General features: G+C 47.3%; 1 long non-coding RNA gene across 1 annotated transcript; it reads left to right on the top strand.

The window, feature by feature from the left end:
• The first annotated feature begins 12,685 nt into the window (after nt 1-12,685).
• LOC141585540 (uncharacterized) lies at nt 12,686-19,564 on the top strand. The gene is made up of 3 exons (XR_012519085.1): nt 12,686-12,909; nt 18,498-18,587; nt 18,700-19,564. It is a non-coding gene; the product is annotated as an uncharacterized LOC141585540 (long non-coding RNA).
• Nucleotides 19,565-19,802: the final 238 nt, after the last annotated feature.

Below are 19,802 nucleotides of genomic sequence, written 5' to 3'. Positions count from 1 at the left end.
AAACAGACAGTGGGACAATGGTCATCTATTAAGAGCCCCATTCATCTTTGTGGGGACCTTGCCACACTTTGGGAAACTAGGTAGTATAACTTAGCAGTTTTTCTGTTAAAGGATGAGGCCGATTGGTTATGTTCAAACATCTTTTTAGCCCCTAAACTCACGCTGTTAAGGAGAATCTTACACTGAGTTCAAATTTGTAAAACCAAGAAAAGGGAATGGAAGTTGAGGGGAAAGGAATCCAGCCCACCTGCCTTTCCCCTGGCCGTGTGGAAGACTTCAAGGCACCTCCTTGGAATCTCCCTGGTTTGAAGATGTTGGTGCTGAGTGGCTGTAGGGCCAGGAATGTGTATGAGTGAGCTGGACCTGTGTTGAGGAAAACAGACTCCAGCCCAGGGTATATGTGTGGGCTGAGCAAGGTGGGTGGGGACTTCCATCCCACAGGCTTCCTGGGCCGAAGAGGTGGGAAAGCTAAAACTTGCCTTTCCCAGGCTCCTCTGGTTATAGAGGTGGGGTGAGGTCATCTGCCGCCGATGCAGAGACTCTGACTGATACATGTGCTAACAGTTGGGGCATTAGCATGACGGAAGTTTCTGAAAGCATGTCCTAGATTCTGGCAGCCTTGAAATGCACTCTCATCCCAGATTCCAGGATTCTGGAGAGAGTGCTGTTGAGATGTTCCTAGCAAAGTGCTGAAACCGGAGTTGTTTTATGTCAGTAACATCTAAGTGTGACCACGATTGAGGAGCAGGGACTGGCTGACTTCCTTTCCTCCTCGGGGCTGAGGGTGTAAGTCTTAATTGAGTTAGCAAGTTTCAGGGTCAAGACGACTCAAACCCTGCAGATGGCGGGTCAGGGTGTCGGTGACCCCTTTCTCTCCTCAGGAAGGACCTCTGGTGCAGGGTTGTCCCCTCTGCACAGTTCCCAGCATGCCTGGGGTGAATTAACTGGGCCATGAGATCACAGAGCAACCAGGCCACAAATTGCTCCAAGGAGAAGGCAGGACTCTCCCTCCCTGCCCTTTTCAAACTTCCTGTGGTGGATTCCTTTTTTTAGTTCAGGGAAGATTGATGATTTCATTATTTGTGGCACTCAGCAATAAATCTCAGAGTTGCAGTTAAAGTGAGCTCTTTCCCCACGCTCCATCTTCCGCTCTGTTATTCATCATGTTTAATCATTCGCTTACCTCGGACTGCTGCTGGCATTGGGAGGGCAGCAGGGCAGCACATTATGGACTTGGGACAGTTTTTATTCTTTAAAGGCTGAGGGAGGGGACCTTGTAGGAAGGGACAGGGCTGGGGTGAGACTGTCACAGAGTCATGGCTCGAGGTGGGCTGGGGCAAGTGAAGCATCAACAAAGGCCACAGAATGACCGATAAAAGGAAGTGACAGCAAAACCCTCCAGAGACCTCAAAGCCCAACTCTGTTTGCCAAGAAAATCGCTCATGGAAAAGGAGAGACTTAACACCAAAAAGAAAAGCAACAGCTGAAGGGTTCCCTGCCAAAGGACTGTCAAAGACTTTAATTCGAGATGAAATGTGCTCTTGTTTGTGTACAATTAATTTTCCTCCCAAATGAAGCGTTTTGTCTATTACTTGAGTATTTCAATAGCAGCTATGCGATGATGGTATCATGTGCCTCTTCAGTTTGCGAAGCGGCTGTTTGTGTTGACATGTTGGAAAAACACACGTTGCTTGGGTTGCTTCCTGGGTCTAAGAAGGAAAAAACAGAGTCAATGAAAACACCTCCAAATAGAGACTTGGCTTCCACGGGGGTGATGCCATCTGGAAAACGTGAGCAGGACCATTCTCCAAGAATGAAGGGGATGCAGGAACTCTGCTCTGCCTATGGGCAGCTGTGGTTAGAAGGATCGAGTCTACACCTATGAGCTGTGGGCAGCAGGGTCCTAACTTAGATGCCTCGAGAGGCCAGGTGGGACGTGTGTACGAGGGAAGCCCATTGAATGTGTTTTTCAACACAAATGTATTTGTTTGCCTAGTAAATACCTGGGGAATTCATTTTTCACAAAGAAATGTGTGCTCCTACATTTCTTGAAACACATGGCTCTCCATCTATTTTTTTTATAGCACAGAGGTGGATACAGAAATTTGTTTTCATTATGGAAATAAAGGCCAGCAGTCTGAGAGGTAATAAGCACTGATGACTCTCGTCTTCTCTGTTGAGGGACAGCAGGTAGTGAGGACCGTGGTGTGTCTAGGCTCACTGGCTGGTTCCATGAGGTGACTGTGACATCCTCAGGCCACAGGTCACTCAGTAAAAGGTGCATCCAGTTTGCTGTGTCTTTGATTTTTCAGAGGAAGATGGAAATCTATATTTCAATATAAAATATTCTTTTTTTTTTTTTTTTTTTGAGATGGAGTTTTGCTCTTGTTACTGGAGTGCAATGGCACGATCTCGGCTCACCGCAACCTCCGCTTCCTGGGTTCAGGCAATTCTCCTGCCTCAGCCTCCTGAGTAGCTGGGATCACAGGCACATGCCACCATGCCCAGCTGATTTTTGTATTTTCAGTAGAGACAGGGTTTCACCATGTTGACCAGGATGGCCTCGATCTCTTGACCTCGTGATCCACCCGCCTCGGACTACCAAAGTGCTGGGATTACAGGCTTGAGCCACCACGCCTGGCCAATATTCCTTTTTTTTGAGACAAAGTCTCACTCTGTCACCCAGGCTGGAATACAGTGACACAATCACCACTCACCGCAGCCTTGACCTTCCAGGCTCAAGTAATCCTCCTACCTCAGCATCCTGAGTAGCAGCTGGGACTACAGGCACATACCACAATTCCCAAATCATGTTTTAATTTTTTTTTTTTTTTTTTTTTTTTTTTTTGTAGAGACAGGGTGTCACCATGTTGCCCAGGCTGGTCTCGAACTCCTGGGCTCAAGCATTCTTCCCGCCTTGGCCTCCCAAAGTATGGAGATTATGGCATGAGCCACTGCACTTGGTCCCATTTGTTAATGTTGAAAACAAAGTGTACAGACCCAAGTGCTGTGGGCTGATCACATCCTCTAGCCAGATGTGGCCTGTGGTCCTTCACTTTGTGTTTGGGATAGACCATTAATATGCAAATTGTAGCAAGCATGCTTCTAATTTTGGTGAGTAATTCATTCCATCTGCTTAGGCCTCAATTTTTCCACCCACAAAATCATCTCCTTCTATTTCTGGCACAGTTTATGTTTAACGGCTCTAAAACCTGCATATTTATCTTCAATTGAGTTTGATTGTGTAGAAAATACCCAGAGAAACCCAGTCTCCACAGACCAGATCAGAATGTCCATAGGCCATCACTTAGTGACTCTGGGCTCTGGATCCATTGGGATTTAGCTTCAGCGGCTGTGGTAGAGACAGGGGCTTATACAAGCTGGAAGTGTATTTCTCACTCATGTCAACAGCTGAGCTGGAGTGACCATTCCTGTTCATGAAGAGGGACCTAGTTTCCCTCTCTTTTTGCTCTGCTAGCCCTAGGCCATTAAGCTTCTCACCTGGTCCAGATGCCTCGCCCCTGTCTGCATTTCAGCCAGTAAGAAGAGAGAAAAGAAGAGCTGGGCACACCCTTTCCTCCTTGGGCACAACCTGCTAGGGGCACCACACCTGCACCCACACTCCACTGGGCAGCACTAACTCACCTGACCACAAATCGCTGCAAGGCAGGCTGGAAACTGCGGTCCTTATTCTGGGCTGCCACGCACCTGCTAAACTGCTAATTAACAGGGATGCTATTACTAAAGGAAAGATGTACAGATAATGGGGGACACCCAGTCATTGTAAGCACACAAGTTGAGTATCTCCAAGTAAAGCACACAAACAAAATTCCAAGATCTCAGCTGGGATTCTCCACTAGATTTCAGTTTCACTCCCGACAGCGAAAAATTCTTTAACCAGTTTTGAGGTGAAATGGCTTTTTCAACTAATGCCACAATATCGTGTTACAAACCTTAGTAACTTCTGTTTTTCTTTCGTAAAGACATGGTCTCACCATGTTGCCCAGGCTGGTCTGGAACTCCTGGGCTTAACCGATCTCACCTTGGCTAAGGATGGAGGACCTTTTGGCTAAATTTGCACACCAACTGAACTACGGTTTGCTTTATATTTTGTTCTAAATTGTTCCAGTGTTTTGTCCAAATAAATGTATTTTAAAAGGGAATTTTACCAAATGATAATGAAGATACAGCATGAAAATGTGGGGGTTTCAGCTAAAGCAGTGCAGAGGGAGAAAATTATAGCTTTAAATGCAATGCAATGTAATACAACAAAAAAGAAAGGTAAAAAATCAATGACCTAAGATTCTACCTCAAGACACTAGAAAAAAATCAAAGTAAACTTGAAGTATGTAGGATTAATACGTAGAAATGTATCTACAAAATATGTAGGTAAAGAGAAGAGCTGAAATAAATGAAATAGTACATGAAAGGCAGTAGGTAAGATTAACAAAGGTAACAGTTCCTTAAAGATGCCAACAGAATTGATAGACCCATAACTAACATTTTCTACATCTTGATTTTACTGCTTAACTCCTTGTTGATATACCTTCAAGACATCTCATGTAGCTCTAAGTTAAAGTTATTATTTACAAAAGCAGTGGAAAATTCATCAGTTGGCTATACATGCAAAATGCTCAGCCATTCTCCTTGGGAATTGGTTTTGTTTCCAGTTCTGGGCAGCTATAAACAACCCTGCAATAAACATCTGTGCATTTTAAGACAAGGTATGGGTACTTTTATTTTTATGTGATGCATTTCTAGCAGTTCAAGAGCAGAGATATGCTCTTCTGTGACTTACCTCTTTTTCTTGTCAATTTGTAAGAAGTCATATAGTGCAGAAATTAGCTCATTGTCTAGTATTTGCTTACAAATACTTTTACAGGTTTAAATAGTTTACGTAATCATTTTATGTACAACATTTTCAAATTTTTGTATTTTCAATTGTTTAAACATCAGGATTATCCATCTTGGTTCGTAAAGTCTTATCAACCTTTCTAAATTGTAATTGCAATAACTTAGATATTCTTGCATTTTAAAAAATACGAGGCATAAAACTATAGAGAGCTTTCTGGTCCATGATCATAGCTTTTCCAGGACAGCCCACTCCTGGTGGCTGGGTGAGGCAGGGAGTAAAGGCTGGGCAATCTGGGCCCCACGTGGGTTGACTCCTACAAACAATACTGGTTTCAGCACCTCTGCAAGTCTGCAGAGGCGATATCAGGCCTGCCTTCAGGTCAACTTCTCCCCTGTCCAGGCTGCCCTTCCCTACCAAGTACCTTTCACAAGTGTTGGTCCTTAGAAATACTTTGCACTGAAAACTCCATCTCATTCTCTGCTTCTGGAGACCCCAGCCCGGGCAAGAGCAATGGGTTCTGTGGGGGCTATGGTGGGGGATCCGTGTGGTCCAGCTCCAACTGCAGGAGTCCCCATCTGGTTCCTAGTTTTCGTCACAGGTCTCTGAATTCCTCAGATGGAGGGGTTCCAAGATTGAAAAAAAAGTATCATGTGATGTATTTTGGGGATTTTGATCTGATTTGACTTTTGTTTTTACTTTTAAATGCTTGTTTCTGTGCCAAGCCCAGACCTTTAGCTGATGTCCAGGTTCATACATTCAGCTGCGGTTGGGCTCTCTCCATCTCAAATAGTCATGGGTTTCCCTTGCCCCCTCCTCCCTGCACCCTCCACCTCCGTGATGGCTGCTCTTCCTGCCCAGGTGCTCAGGCAAACATGGCCAGCTCCTCTCCTCCCTGGCACCCACCCTCTGATCGCTCGGCACCTCTGCTCCCTCTGCTGTCTACACGGACTGATTCCCGCACTCCCCTTGCCTGCTCCCGCCATGTGTGCCTGGCTGCTTTGGAGGATGATCACACGTGGCCCTCCCTGGTCCCCCTGCTCAGCCTCCACTGCAGTCTATTCTGTTCAGTAACTCAGATCAGCCACTCCCTGTGCTGAACACGGATCTCCAGCCTTGCTCTGTGCAGCCACAGCCTCTCCCCGGTTGACAGGGCTCTGAGCCTCTGGTGCCTTCCACCTGAGGGTCTCTTTCTTGCTTCTCTCCCATGTCTCCTCGCTCAGGTCATACGGCCTCTTGCTCTTCCTAGGACAGACCAGGAGCTCCTCGCCCCAGGGTCTTACCCTCTACCCCGCCTGCCCTGGGATGCTCCTCTCCAGGACGACACCCACTGTGCCCTCACTGCCTGGGCATCTCCTGCAAGGCCCCCTTCTCGGGAAGGGGGGTCCTCTGATGCCCATGAATAATCACAGCCCCCACCGCCAACCCGTCCCTTCCCAGCTTCGTCTTTCTCCAGGGCACTTCCCACCATCTGACATAGTTTGCATGTCACACATGGGACTTAGGTTGGATTCTTTCAGAAACCGACCCTGAGACTGGGCGTGACTCAGTTCATCTGGAGGAGATCCCAGGAAGCTGGGGCAGGATGGGGGGCAGGGAGACAGGAAGGAAAAGACACCCATCCTGTTGGGATAAGGAGCGACACAGACTCCTGAGCGTCCTCCCCATCCTTAAAGGCAAAGTGTCCATCTCCGTATCTCCAGCTCCAGCACAGGGCTGGGCAGGGCGCAGAGCTCAAAGCAAGGAGTGTCTGTGGACCACCCAGGGGAGGTGAGACAAGAGCCCATGTTGCTGCCCACTGTGGGCTGCTGGGGTTCAGCTGCGCTGAGGAGCAGCCTCAGAGGTGTGCACTGGAGAGGCCAGGAAGCCAGGTCTGTTTCCCTGAAGCTTCCATTTGCCCAGGCAAGCTTCCCAGGACTCCACTGCCACGCCACATGGGCTCCTGTAGCACGAGGAGGTCCTGCAGGAGAGGAGGGGCAGCAAGACGCTATGGCAGGGCAAAGACACTGAGGCCTGTGGGGCCCAGGCGGCACCACCAGCATCTGCTTTGTGCACTCTCTTGGGCTGTCACCTGCTGGTTGTCTGTCTCCCTCTGTGGGTCGGGGGCTCCCTGAAGCCAGGGGCCTTTGTCTGTTTTGTTCTTTGCTGTGCCCAGAGACTACAACTGTGCCTGGCGCACAGTTGGCCCTGCTTAAATACGCACTGAGTGAGTGGCGCCTCCTGGGTCCGCCTCTGCAGGCTTCTGGGATGGATATTTGGCGTCTTTAAAGAACCCAGATCCTAGGCAAAGTCACTCCTGATTTGGCAGATGCAGAATCCACCTCCTGCTGCTTCCGGGCTAACTCCAAAGCCTATTGCTGCTCTTTGCAGCCAAACTGGCTTTTCTAACAGCAGCAGCTCCGGAGAGGGGCTCGGACTGCTGCTTCCATTACACCAGGTGTTTTTCCAATGATTCTGCATAGCTGCCCTTTGATGTTGCAGTCATGAATCCTGATGGCAGAGCAATGATAATAGTCCCTATTACCCCGGTGTCCCACTTGATAAGATGACCAAGAGCCCACAAATCACTGCTGAGTGCACCTCTGACAACAAATTTCTTTTTGAAACGGTTCCACCTGGTTTGATCAGGAGAAGAAACAACATATAATGTGTATTTTTGTTTCTTCCCTTAGTGGAGGAGTTACAATTGTTTTGGAAGCTGTCCAAGTGCCCGAGACCCCCGACACAGACTCCTGAGCATCCTCCCCATCCTCAAAGGCATAGTGTCCATCTCTGTATCTCCAGCTCCAGCACAGGGCTGGTCAGGGGGCAGAGCTCAAAGCAAGGAGTGTCTGTGGACCACCCAGGGGAGGTGAGACAAAAGCCCATGTTGCTGGCCTGCAGAAGGGCCCACAGTCTGCCCCAGTCTGCTTCTTTCCCTGGGGAGGTGCAGGCCAAAGACCGTGGCCATTGCTACAGAGGGAGGCTGTGTTCAGCTCATTGCAGGATGGAGCAAGGCTTGTGATGTCTGTTCACCCCTCGTGTTGAGTTTGAGCACTTGGTTAAAGTGATGGCCATCAGATTTCTCTATGGCAAAGGATCCTTTTCCCCTTTTGTGATTGCCAAGCAACATGTGCGGTGATACTTTGGGACCTTGTGGATATCCTGCTCTTCAAAAATCTGTCCCCCAATGGTTTTGGCATCCACAGATGGTCCTCACATGAGTCAATTGTAACATTTTCAAATTCCGTCATTCTTCATACATATCAGCTGGTGTTATTCTGTAAAGAATTCTTCCTGGCTCCAATCAGCTTTTTTTAGTATCACTATGAACTCATAGATTCTTTTTTAAAAAATTCAATGTGTTCATTCTTGCTCCCATATATTTTTTAGGCTCAAATACTTCTACATTTTTCCATTGAAAGCCTCCTGACTATAGATTCTGTTTCCTCTTGACAATTTCCATCATCTTTTGAGCACTTCTTGGCTTTCTGGTATAAGACAACTGGCTGGAATCTTCAAAAAAATCAACATCTCCAGAGATGAAATGGTGGACTCACTTTCTGTATTGCAGGGAATGAAAGAATCATGGCAAGCCATGCAGTGTGATCCTAGATTGGAGGCTGAATTGAAAATAAGACTCTAACTTTGGACTGTATTTTCAATTATATTACTTCATCAATATTAAATGTTTTGGGTGTGAAATAGCATTGAGATTATGTAATAGATTGTCTTTCTCTTTAGGAGATATACACTGAAGTGTTTAGGGGTGAAACATTACGATATCTGTACCATACTTTCAAATAGTTTTGCCAGAAAAGGAAAAAATAATTGTGCACAAACACATATGCATGCACACACACAATTTTCTTTAATTTCATGGACATCAGTGACCCACACACGTGGTGTTACCAGTTAATGAAGCTATGTGAAGGGTATGTGATGTTCACTGTATACTCTGTACATTTCTGAATAGTTGACATTTTTTAAAGCTAAGAAGTTGAGGAAATAAGATGAAAAAATCAGAAGGGACAGGTATTGCAGTCAGGACTTTGGGCAGCTGGGCTTAGTCTGCCCTGAGAAATCTCACCCTTTTACTGCAGTTAATGCTATTGTTACCAGATGGAAAATGTTGACTGTGAGTTGTCCGGGTTCTTGGCACATTGAACAAAGAATTAAACAAAACACACAGACAAAGCAGCAGAAAAACGAAGCAAGGAAAGAAACAACAAAAGCACAAATTTATTGATGTGAAAGTACATGCCACAGAGTGGGAGTGGGCTCAAGCAAGTTGCTCAAGAGCCCTAATTACAATGTTCTTTAAGGGATTTTATTAATCTGAAAGAATGTGGTAGCACCCCTAGGTGCTCTTTTAGAGGCCTCTGATTGGTTACACCCTGTGAGGCTGAAGTGGAAGCTTCTGCCTCATTATTGCAGAAGTGAGGGTGTGGACTGTGTGTTGCCTAAAATTGGCTGCACCTGCTGTTCTTTTGTTTATGTCTCGACCCTTGGTTACCCTGATTCCCTATTCTCCTGCCTCACTGTGACGTGAGTAACTGGCCAATGTTTTTGAACTTCCAAAGAATAAAATCTAGACAACTTTGAAGAAAAGTTGTCTCTTTTATACAAGAGAAAGAGATAATGCAGAAAACAGGGAGAGAGGGTGACAAACTGGAGGCAGGTAGCTGCGGATAGAATGTCTGAGCCAGGCACTGTGCTAGGTAGTTTCTGCTACACGATTGCTCTATTTCCAACAGTGGCCTTTAAGAGACAAGGAAGACAAGGTTCAGAGAAGTCACAAACCTACCCCAGTAAAAAACTGCTCATTTTGGCTGGGCATGGTGGCTCACGCCCGTAATCCCAGCACTTTGGGAGGCCAAGGCAGGTGAATCATGAGGTCAGGAGTCTGAGACCAGCCTGGCCAACATAGTGAAACCCTGTCTCTACTAAAAACAAAAATTAGCCAGGCATGGTGGCACGCACCTGTAGTCCAAGCTACTTGGGAGGCTGAGGCAGAAGAATCGCTTGAACCCAGGAGGTGGAGGTTGTGGTGAGCTGTGGTCACACCTCTGCACTTCAGCCTGGGCAACAGAGTGAGATTCTGTCTCAAAAATAAATAAAGAAATAAAAACTGCTCATCTCAGATAATGACTTCCAGTAAAGAAATATGATTAAACCAGTTCACCAAAGATCAGCTAAAAACGACCGGAATGTAAAGATTTTAGAAGTCCTGGCCAGGGTTTATCTGTTTGCAAAAGGAAGATTTGTAGCAGGAAGGGTTGTATCCCTTGAGCTGAAACGTGGGTAGGAACAGCCTGACCCTCTCACCTAAGCTGAACCTTGGCCTATTGGGTGGGCCTTGGAAAGCAGGTGCTGTCTCCTTTGCTTCTTACATGGTTTGTGGGACATGACCCTGGCAGGACACTTCCCCATCAGGGAGCTCCACCCCTTACTTCACAGAGTACTGGAGGCCCCTGGGGAACCTGGGGTGAGCCCTGAGTGGAGGGTGGATCTGGTCTGGGCACAGCCTCCCCACCCCTGGCCAGTGCTTTACCGGGTTCAGGGCTCTATGTGTATAAACTCAAGGGCTTCCTCCACATTTGAAGATGCTCCTGAGGAAAAATGTTAGCCACAGGAAGCTTTTGCCCAGTGCTGTGTTACAATAGAGTCAGCACTGGGTGTGGAAATTAGGGTGAGTGGGTGGGAATCCATTGCCCCTTCCCCAGCCCCAGCCACCCAAGACACCTGTGGCTGTAGAAGGGAAGGGCACTTTTGCAAACTTAAACGGCACCGACAAGGACTCTTTCTGATTGCTCTCCAGTGAGACATGAGTAAATTAGCTAATTAAGGCAGCTCCACTGAATACATTCTACATGCAGGCAATTTGCTGTTTACTTCCCACATGGACAGAGAAATAAAAATAGGAACTAAATCGACATCTCAGAGAGAAAAAATACCTTTGACGAGTGAATTATAACTAAAGATTTCTTGATTATTGAAAGTGTGTGAAATGGTGCTCACCCCAAGGTCAAAAAGTTAATAGCCCCGCCCAAACCAAAGTGTCCATCATTCGTTCAGGAAAGTATCTGTGCAGCTCCTGCGATGGGCCAGGTGTGTGGCTGGGCCTGATGATGAAATGGTGGGGATGGCAGAGCAGAGGAGGGTATTAATCAAATAGTCAAGCAGATGAGACAGATCAGAGCCCCTCTGCCCATATTTCCTGGCATCTGGCATCTTGAGATTCTGGTATCAACAGACCAGGAAGGAGGAAGGCACTGTTTGTGCAAAGATAGAGTTGGTAGATGGGACTTGCTGGCAGTTGAAACGTCACAAGGCGATGCCTCTGAGGGTGTTTTAGATGCTCTTTTCTAAGGCCAGGTTATCCTAGGGGGTCCTATCCTCCCCCCACTCTCAATCTCATGGACAGTTCTGGACCAAGCAGGAATGACTGACCATCATGCCACATTGGGGCCAGAAGAGATAGGGTCTGGGGAGTTGAGGAGTGTCAGTGGAGGAGGAGAGAAAATGAGGGGGCGAATGGGGAAAAAGGTGGGGCCAACTTCCTTCTGATTGAAGGGATTGTTTGTGGCTCTCTCTGGCAGCTTGGGACCGAGATGCATTCCCATGCATGAGCTTGGGAGGCGAGTAGCCAGAGAACTCCTATCCCACCCTGTTTCTGTGTCACAGGGAGGATACCGCATGGGTTGGGACGTGTTGCTTGAATCTGGGTGAAGTACTGACTATTCACTGTTTCTTCTTTGTGTGTGTGCCTGGATGGCAAAGTAGAGGGCTATTTTATTGCAAACTGGCCCACTTCTTTCCGTCTCTGGCATTCAGCCAGTCACACGTCTGAGTTTCCTGGACTAGGCACCTTTAATCATTTCAGCACCTAGGACAGCTCAGTGCTCGGTGCACATGTGTAACTGCAGAATCTTTGTCTTAGAACAAAGGCCAGTGCTGCTAGTGAACTGTGCTGAACCGAGAAGTGGTTTCAAGATGATGGTGTTGAGGCTTACAATCCAAAGTGGTTGAAGAGAGAGAGCTGGGATCTTGGACATGGGAGCCACTTGGAAGGCACCCCAAATAGGATAATGGTGGTTTCCATCGAAAAGTCCTGGCTGTGCATGAGGTATGATGTCAGTGGTGGGCTGATAAACCAGTGCTTTAGGGTCAAAAAAAAGCCCTGATGTGTAGCAGTTGCCAATTTTCCTGGTGTAAGTACTCCCAACATGGCTAATTTCACATTACCAGAGGTTTAACAACCAATTAGCAAAGTTCCTGAACATTTCACAGTTGGTTTTCAGAGTTGGCTGCCTGTGCACCCCTGGGTGTGAGTGACAGGTATGTTTCCTACTAGGGGTCTCACAGCGGATGTGGTTGGGTGCACCATGGGGCTGTGAGTGAGCCTGTATCTCCCACCATTCAATGGGAAGCATTACTTAAATCACCCACAAAGTCCAGCAGTGAGGACCTGGCAGATGTATACCAATGAACACAGAAGAAGTGGAACCAGCAGGGATGAAGATGAGGCAGAATCTCTCAGAGGGAATGAAGACCAGGTCAGGAGGAAGGGAGACCCCTGTGGAGGCTCTGGAGCTCTTGAGAGTATTAAAAAATGACTCCTTTGGTCAGGCTGCAAAACTCAAACCGGAGGGGAAAGAGTTTGACTGTGGGTACAATTTTATCAAAAATCTTAGGCAAAAAATTAGTACTTGATTCATTTTTTGATTATTTACAAATTAGGGTACATCTGCCACTATAACCCAAATGTTAGACAGGAAATAAAAACTTATTTTCATCACATTCAGTTTTAGTTTTCTAGATAAATCCCTAATTTGGCCTTTTTATTTTTATTTTTTTTAAGAAATGGCAAGTATGTGGCTGAGGGCAGGGGCCCTGGTGCAGGTGACTTGATCCAATTCTGAGGATGCTGATTTCTACACTAGCAAGCTTTCTGTGCCTTCGTGTCCTCATCTGCTAAACAGGGATGGCGAGGCAGTGGTGCCTATGTTTCGGAGGATAAATGATTTCATAATATGGAGTACTGAGAACAGCATCTGGCCTACAGTGAGTCCAAGGTAAATAAATGTTTGTTAACTAAATCACAAAGCATTTGTTGTGAAACTTTGATACTCAATTTAGTTGGATTTGCCTCAAATGGGCTTTTTAGTTGTATGGGTCATCCTCAGATAACAATGGCCTTGCTTCATTAAACGTGGTCCTAGCTGGGAATAAGGGCACCACAGTGTGACAAGAGGGACTTTGGGGGACCTGACCTGGGCCCTGGGCCTGGGTGAGGAGGTGATGGGGACACAGGAGAACCCCCCAAGAAGGTAACATTTATCTGAGACCTGACAGGTGATGAGGCTCCTGGAGGTAACTGGGTTAGGATCAGGGTGGGGGTGGGGAATACTCCAGGAGGAGGGGCCAGCACGTGCCGAGACCCTGAGGTTCCGGGAAGCCTGGTCTGTCCAAGGCCAGCAGAGAGGTCCGTGTGGCCATGACCGAGTGGACATAGTGGTTAGTGGTGGGAGATGGAATTGGAGAGGCAGGGACCTGTGGGGGTTTGGACGCCATCCTGAGGGCCAAGGGCAGCCTCTGTGGTGTGATGGGGTCCGATCTGTCTTTTGAACGTGCCCATGGGAGGACTTCCTTGGCTAGGGCTGATCCTTTCCTCCTCATTCCCACTGTGGCCTGTCTCATTGGTAGGAATCTGGGTGCGATGGCCAACCTCTGTTTTAGGGCCTTGGCCATCTCAGGAGAAAATCTGAGAAGACTAATTTTCAGGAAATGCTTGGCCAGGAACTCTGCCACGGGAAGCGGGGGGTCTGAGAGCCAGGTCAGCGACACTGTTTTGTACTGGTGACAGAACCAGAGGCAGGGCAGCCAGGAGAAGCCCCAGGACCCTCCTGAGACATGGGGGCCTATGCTGGGACCCACCATGGGGTCAGAATGAACGTATCTGGCTTTGGGAGCACACAGTGGGAAGCAGCCCAGCCTGGGAAGTGTAGATTTTACTGAAGCTGTAGGTTTCATGAAGAACCTGAGGCTCACTGAGGCATCTCCCTGCACATAGCTGCCTGCCCTTGGTGAGCATCTGGGGGCAGGGTCCTGGGGCTTCTCCTGGCTGCTCTGTCTCTGATTCAGTCCCAAGAACAAGACGGTGTCCCTGACCTTGCTCTCAGACCCGCGCTTTCCATGGCAGAGTTCCCAGCCTGCCTGCAAAGTGCTAACCACACTGTTGGAATTCCTCAGGGGTGAGCACAAGCCTCTCTGTTTCATCTGTGCCTATCGTGGATGCATTACCTATGTCATGAAGTAATACAAGTAGCATTTGGAGTAAAAAGATCAACTAAAAATAGGTGAAACCATGAAATTTAGTGAGGAGGATGCTTATGAATAATTAAGAGGCCACACAGAATGGCATTTCAAGGAGATTCTCACTCCTGAGCCTGTCACTTTTCCCTGCACAGCACAGGGAAGCCCTGATTTTCCAGCAGGAGGATTGTCTTAATTAAATCTTATTTGTCAAGAAGGCAAGATGTATTTGTGTTTCCTCGGGCTCCCATTGTTATGAACTTTGCAGTGTTTTCTCTGACAAATGCTCCTTTTCTGCTCAAAAGAGCTGATTGTTGCTGTTTTTCTCTCTTCCATTGTGTGGAGGAAATGCTACAAGTTCTTTGTCAGGTGATCAATTATCCTCCTTAAAGGATCCCTAAAGTCATCATCTGAAAATTATGGCTCCTGAAAAAAATAAAATGCCCACTTTAACATATTGTTGCATGTCAGAGTGCGTTTCTCTCCCCTGCAGAGTCATAGAGCCTGTAAATTGCCTGTGGTAATGACCTCTGCCTCCAAATGCAGTCACTGGTCTCTGCTCAGATAGACACTGTCTGTCACTTCTGGGGCTTCACTGTTGACACTGTGTCTCTTTTAGCTTCTAGGAAGCCCTGTAATGATGCTGCAATTAGCAATGCATCCTTCCCTCTCTTCCAACTCCAATCGCTCTAATTTATGTCCCTTGACAATACTCACACCAAGCATGCCATTTGTACCATTGTGCATGGAAGGAAGTTCTCGGGTTCAAGGTCTCTGGCAGATAAACACAATTTCAAGTTCACGGACATCCTCAGCAGTCATCAACTACCCCACCAAGAAAGCAAGACCTTGGTATTGTTGGCGGGTAGCAGGTAATTGATGAGCTTGTCAGCATGATCCACGGTCCCTGATCTGTATCAATATGAAATAAGAAACCATTTAAGAGGTGTCAGGAAAACATGGCAGGCCCCCCTCCTCCTCCTCTTACCATTTGACATTGACTCATTCACATATGAAATTGAGTCTTTGTGATGGTGAAATGTTAAAGACCCTGTGTAGTCAAATTATGATCATGGAACCAGCAAGTGGAAACAGGTTATTAAATGTCTCTGGTTCTTCCTCATTCAAACAGGTAGAAGAAAACAAGCAGAAAGTTTAGATGCAAATGTGCATTCATGCCTAAGTATTCCTGAGAACTGGTATATGCCAAGAAAGGGAAAGCTGGGTGGTGCCTCAGATAATTCAGGTTAAAAAGACTTTTATCAGAAGATCAAAGACACCCAGGCACGGCTTGAAGATGCAGCCATAGTCTGTCCATCACATCTTCTTGTGAATGAGCCTCAAGTTTCTTGCCAACACAAGAACATGTTAAATGTCCCTATGACATTGCTGGAAATGTTGAAGCATCACTGAAATTCCTTGAGCCAAGGTGCACCTGTTCAGATCTCGAGATCTTTTCTGAGAGCTGGGCAGACCATCTTCCCTATCTGGGCCTCAGTTACCTCATTTATAATTGGCACAATCCTTTTAACATGACTTGTTGTTGCCCGATGCAGGATAAGGGAGGCAGAAGTGTAAGAGAATCTGCTTTTGCAGATGTTCCTAGAAGGAAACTCTGATGGGCATCCCAAGTACATCCTGGGAGAGAATGGATTCTTGATGTTATGAATGTATTGTGTAGGAATCACAGCCTCTAATGGAAGGTCAAACTTCCAGACTTGTCAAAAATTCCAAACAGAGGACCCTGTGAAGTGTATATGGAATATTTATATGTCTTTTTGCAAGTACATCACTCATTCAATCACAAGGCATTTGGGCGTTCCACCTTAATTCACAGTTAGTTGTTTAATTGCCGGTGTAGACTCCCACATTCAGATACCCTACTTCCTTGCAAGCAGAGCCCTGATTTTGCTCAGATGTTGGGAAGCAATGTGCTCTCTGACACTGGGGGATGGATTACCACTAGTCTGAGGCCATAGTGGCAATCTCACTTAGTTTTAGTGATTGGTTTGCAGGGAACATGTGAATCAGGGCTAGTCAGTGAGATGTAATTTGGGAGTCTTTTGGTGGGGGCTTCTGGGGTCTCTAATGTAAAGAAACCCATGGGGAGTAACTGTCTCTTTTCTATCATCTTTATTCTGGTAATGGCTGTGAGTGGATGTCATGACAGGTGATATCTTAGCCGCCTTGTCTCTATGAGAGCATATAAGGATGGCTGAGAGGGGCCATTTATGGCTGATCCCTCTTTTCTCCTCTATCTTGAGGGTCCAGGTTTGCTCTTCAGGAAGTCTTCTCTTCCTCAACACCAGGGCGCATCACCTGGTCCTTTTGGTGGCTTCCAGGGAAGCCAGATCTCACACTCATTTTTGTCGTGCCTTAACAGAATCCAGAATTGGTGGAGGATTCAGAATCTTGGGGTACTGATCTCAGGTCGTGTGTGGTATAAGGCCTTAAATTGAGGTGCAATATTAAGTATGGCCTTGACGTCTTTGAGCTTCACAGGGCACAGAGGCCTAACCCCTAGTTCCCTGCCCTCACTGATGCCCCCAGCTCAGTGGGAAAGGCTCCCACCTGGCAGGTTCCCTGTCAACTGGAGCAGCTGCCTTCCACCTGGTCCTCAGCTTAACTGCCTTCACCTCCCTGCCCACAGGAACCAGGGGTACCTCACCCCCTTGTTACTACAGGGTCTGTCTCCCCCAGCCCCTCCTGTTCTCTCTGTTCCCAGGTGCACCCCCTGTGCCTCTGCAGGGTGGGTGTTGTCCTCCCTTGTGGGCTGTATCTGTGACTGACCTGCTGCCCATCTCATCTGTCTAGCACTGGGTGTCCTGTGCTTCGCCATCTCATACCATTTAAGGTGGGGGATGCCTCCCTCACCAATGGGGTGAACAGAAGGAAATTGGAACACAGCAGAGTCTTGTGCACCAGCACTGAGTCAGTTCTTGCAGTGAAAGTCTGAGAAAATTTGAGGCAACATGTCACATGATTGTGATACACATACAGTACAACTTGCATCTTTGTTTGCCAGCTTCTCTCCGCTGGAAAATATATGTCTTGACCAGGTGCAGTGGCTCACACCTGTAATCTAATACTTTGGGAGGCTGATATAGGAGGATATCTTGAGTCCAGGAGTTCAAGACTAGCCTGGGAAACATGGTAAAACCCCATCTCTAAAAAAAAAAATTAAAACATATTCTCGGCATGGTGGCATACACCTATATTCCCAGCTAATTGGGAGGCTGAGTTGGGAGGTTCACTTGAGCCCAAAAGGTCAAGGCTGCAATGAGCCAAGATTGCATCATTACACTCCAACCTGGGTGACAGAGTGAAACCCTGTCTCAAAAGACAAGAAAAGAAATGAAGAGAAAATATATTTCTAAGGGCAGGACTTTGAGGCTTCATTTTCTACTGTTGCATCTCAAGCAGTTGTAAAATTCCTAGCACATAGTAGGCCGTCAATATCTGTGGAATGAATAAATGAATGAAGCAATGCATTCACTGAACAACCTTGGCTGGGTAAGAATGAAGATGTGATTCTTGAGGCTAGTTGTGTTAGTCAGGGTTTTCCAGAGAAAAAGGACACCTAGCATAATGTTTTACCAGCTATCTGGGAATCCTGTAGTCTAGTCAAGTTGACACATAAAATTAACCATAACACTAGGTTTTGCAGGAAAAGTTGTCATTATCTCATTTCTTTTTTATGATCTTGAAGAAGGCAATGTGGAGGCAGAACCTTCAGGTCTTCAGTAAACTGCGGCTTCTCGCCATTCTGTTTCTCCCCAAAGTGGTGATGGAGTGGACAGGCGGATGGTGACAATCTTTCTCCTTCCTCCTCTCCCTGTCCCAGCACTAACCCCAGCCTCCTCCCTCTGCCTTGGGAACAGACTTTCATGGCTGCTGCCTTGGGCCCAACACTTGAGCCCATTCCATTGGTTCCACCACTTACGGTCAATGTTTCAGGGTAGGAACGAGTATGTTGTGCCCTTGCCTGCTCTTCTCTGAGCTTTGGGGTAGCCTTAAGGAAGTGAGAGCCTCTCTGCTGAGCACACTTCCCACGCTGGGCAGCAAATCCTTCCTCGAAGTGGGATTGGTGCAGCACATCTCCACGTCCACCACGAACTGGAGATGGTCGCCAGGAAGCTGAGGTCACACAGAGGCTGGACCTCCAAGAATACATGAGAACCCTTTGCAGTCTGTTTCCGGTCTATAAAATGGAAAGAACACTGTGTTTCATTGATTCTAAGATGCACTTTCATCCCATGTTAATATCTCTATAGTCTGGTTGTGTCACATAACTGATGGGATCTGATTACGGGTCAGAATTTAATTGTCAATGTGTTTTCTTTCTTAGTGGTACATAGCACAATGATGCATCATGCAGTCAATCTGGTCTTAGATGTGTGACCTGCAGGATCACTGCCATTGGCCAACCATCATGAAGGTCAGATGAAACAGCAGGGTGGGACAAGCCTTTGTGAATTATAAAATGACCCATGGTCATTCATCCACGCTCTACCTGGGGCACATCCCTGACTGGCATTTTTCCTCCCCAGGTCTCGCATGCCTCATCCTTTCTCAAAGGATGATGGACTGGACATGATGTTGGCATTTGCTCTGCTGGGTGATAGGGTGGATGTGATGTCTCCAGAAACCCAAAGCCCAGGAGGACTGCCAGGCCACTGTGCACAGAGTTCAGATGAAATGGAGATAAAGTCCCTGGGTGAGATGGTCCCAGGGCCCCTTCCAGATCTGACATTCTAGGGCCCAGAAATGGTTTCTCTGAGGTCTTGAGGGAGGGAGGTTGGTGGGACTGGCACTGCACCCCCCCAGGGCCACCACTGATGCTCGGCCACAGGCTCACTGCCCTGGGAGGTCTGCAGTGAGGGATCCATGTCCTCACAGCTGCTATCCTCTGCGTGGCTGGTCATGGTGGAGCGGGGGAAATGAAGAGGTTCTGCTCAGCAGGAGGCATGACTGCCTTGAGGCAGGGGGCTTCTGCAGAGAAGACAGAAATCTCACAGACGCCATGTCCGAGGAATGTCAGCACCGAGACGTGTATGTGCTGCCCGTGTCTGCACAGGGCGAATGCAGCAAGTGCCATGTCCTGATCTAGTCTTCTGGGGCATCTAAAGGATGGGCTGGCTGCAGGGGAATGGGAAGCCCAGCTGGGCACCTGGAGGCAGCTGTGTCCATAAGACTCACTCTTCTGAGCTCTGGGCATCCAGCACAGTGCTGGAGCCACCATGGGGACCAAGCCTGTGCAGATGACCTGACTTGAGGCATCTGTACCCACCAGCCTTAACTGCTAGCTTGCCACTCTCAGAATCTGTAGCTTTCAAATTTTCTGAATAAAAAAATCACTTTTATCATAAAAGAAATAAATATTCATTTTAAAAGCAAATAATCCCGAGCACTGCATTGCCACATACCAACTGGAGTTTAGATCCTAAGAAGTGGGCCAGGTGTGGTGGCTCATACTTGTAATCCCAGCACTTTGGGAGGCTGAGGCAGGCAGATCACGAGGTCAAGAGATCAAGACCATCCTGGTCAACATGGTGAAACCCTGTCTCTACTAAAAATACAAAAATTAACTGGGCGTGGTTGTGTGTGCCTGTAGTCCCAGCTACTTGGAAGGCTAAGGCAGGAGAATTGCTTG

This window comes from Saimiri boliviensis, chromosome 9, assembly GCF_048565385.1.
Source record: "Saimiri boliviensis isolate mSaiBol1 chromosome 9, mSaiBol1.pri, whole genome shotgun sequence".
NCBI classification, from domain to species: Eukaryota; Metazoa; Chordata; class Mammalia; order Primates; family Cebidae; genus Saimiri; species Saimiri boliviensis.
The sequence above is the reverse complement of the archived record's forward strand: the minus strand, read 5'-3'. Positions and strand labels throughout refer to the sequence as shown.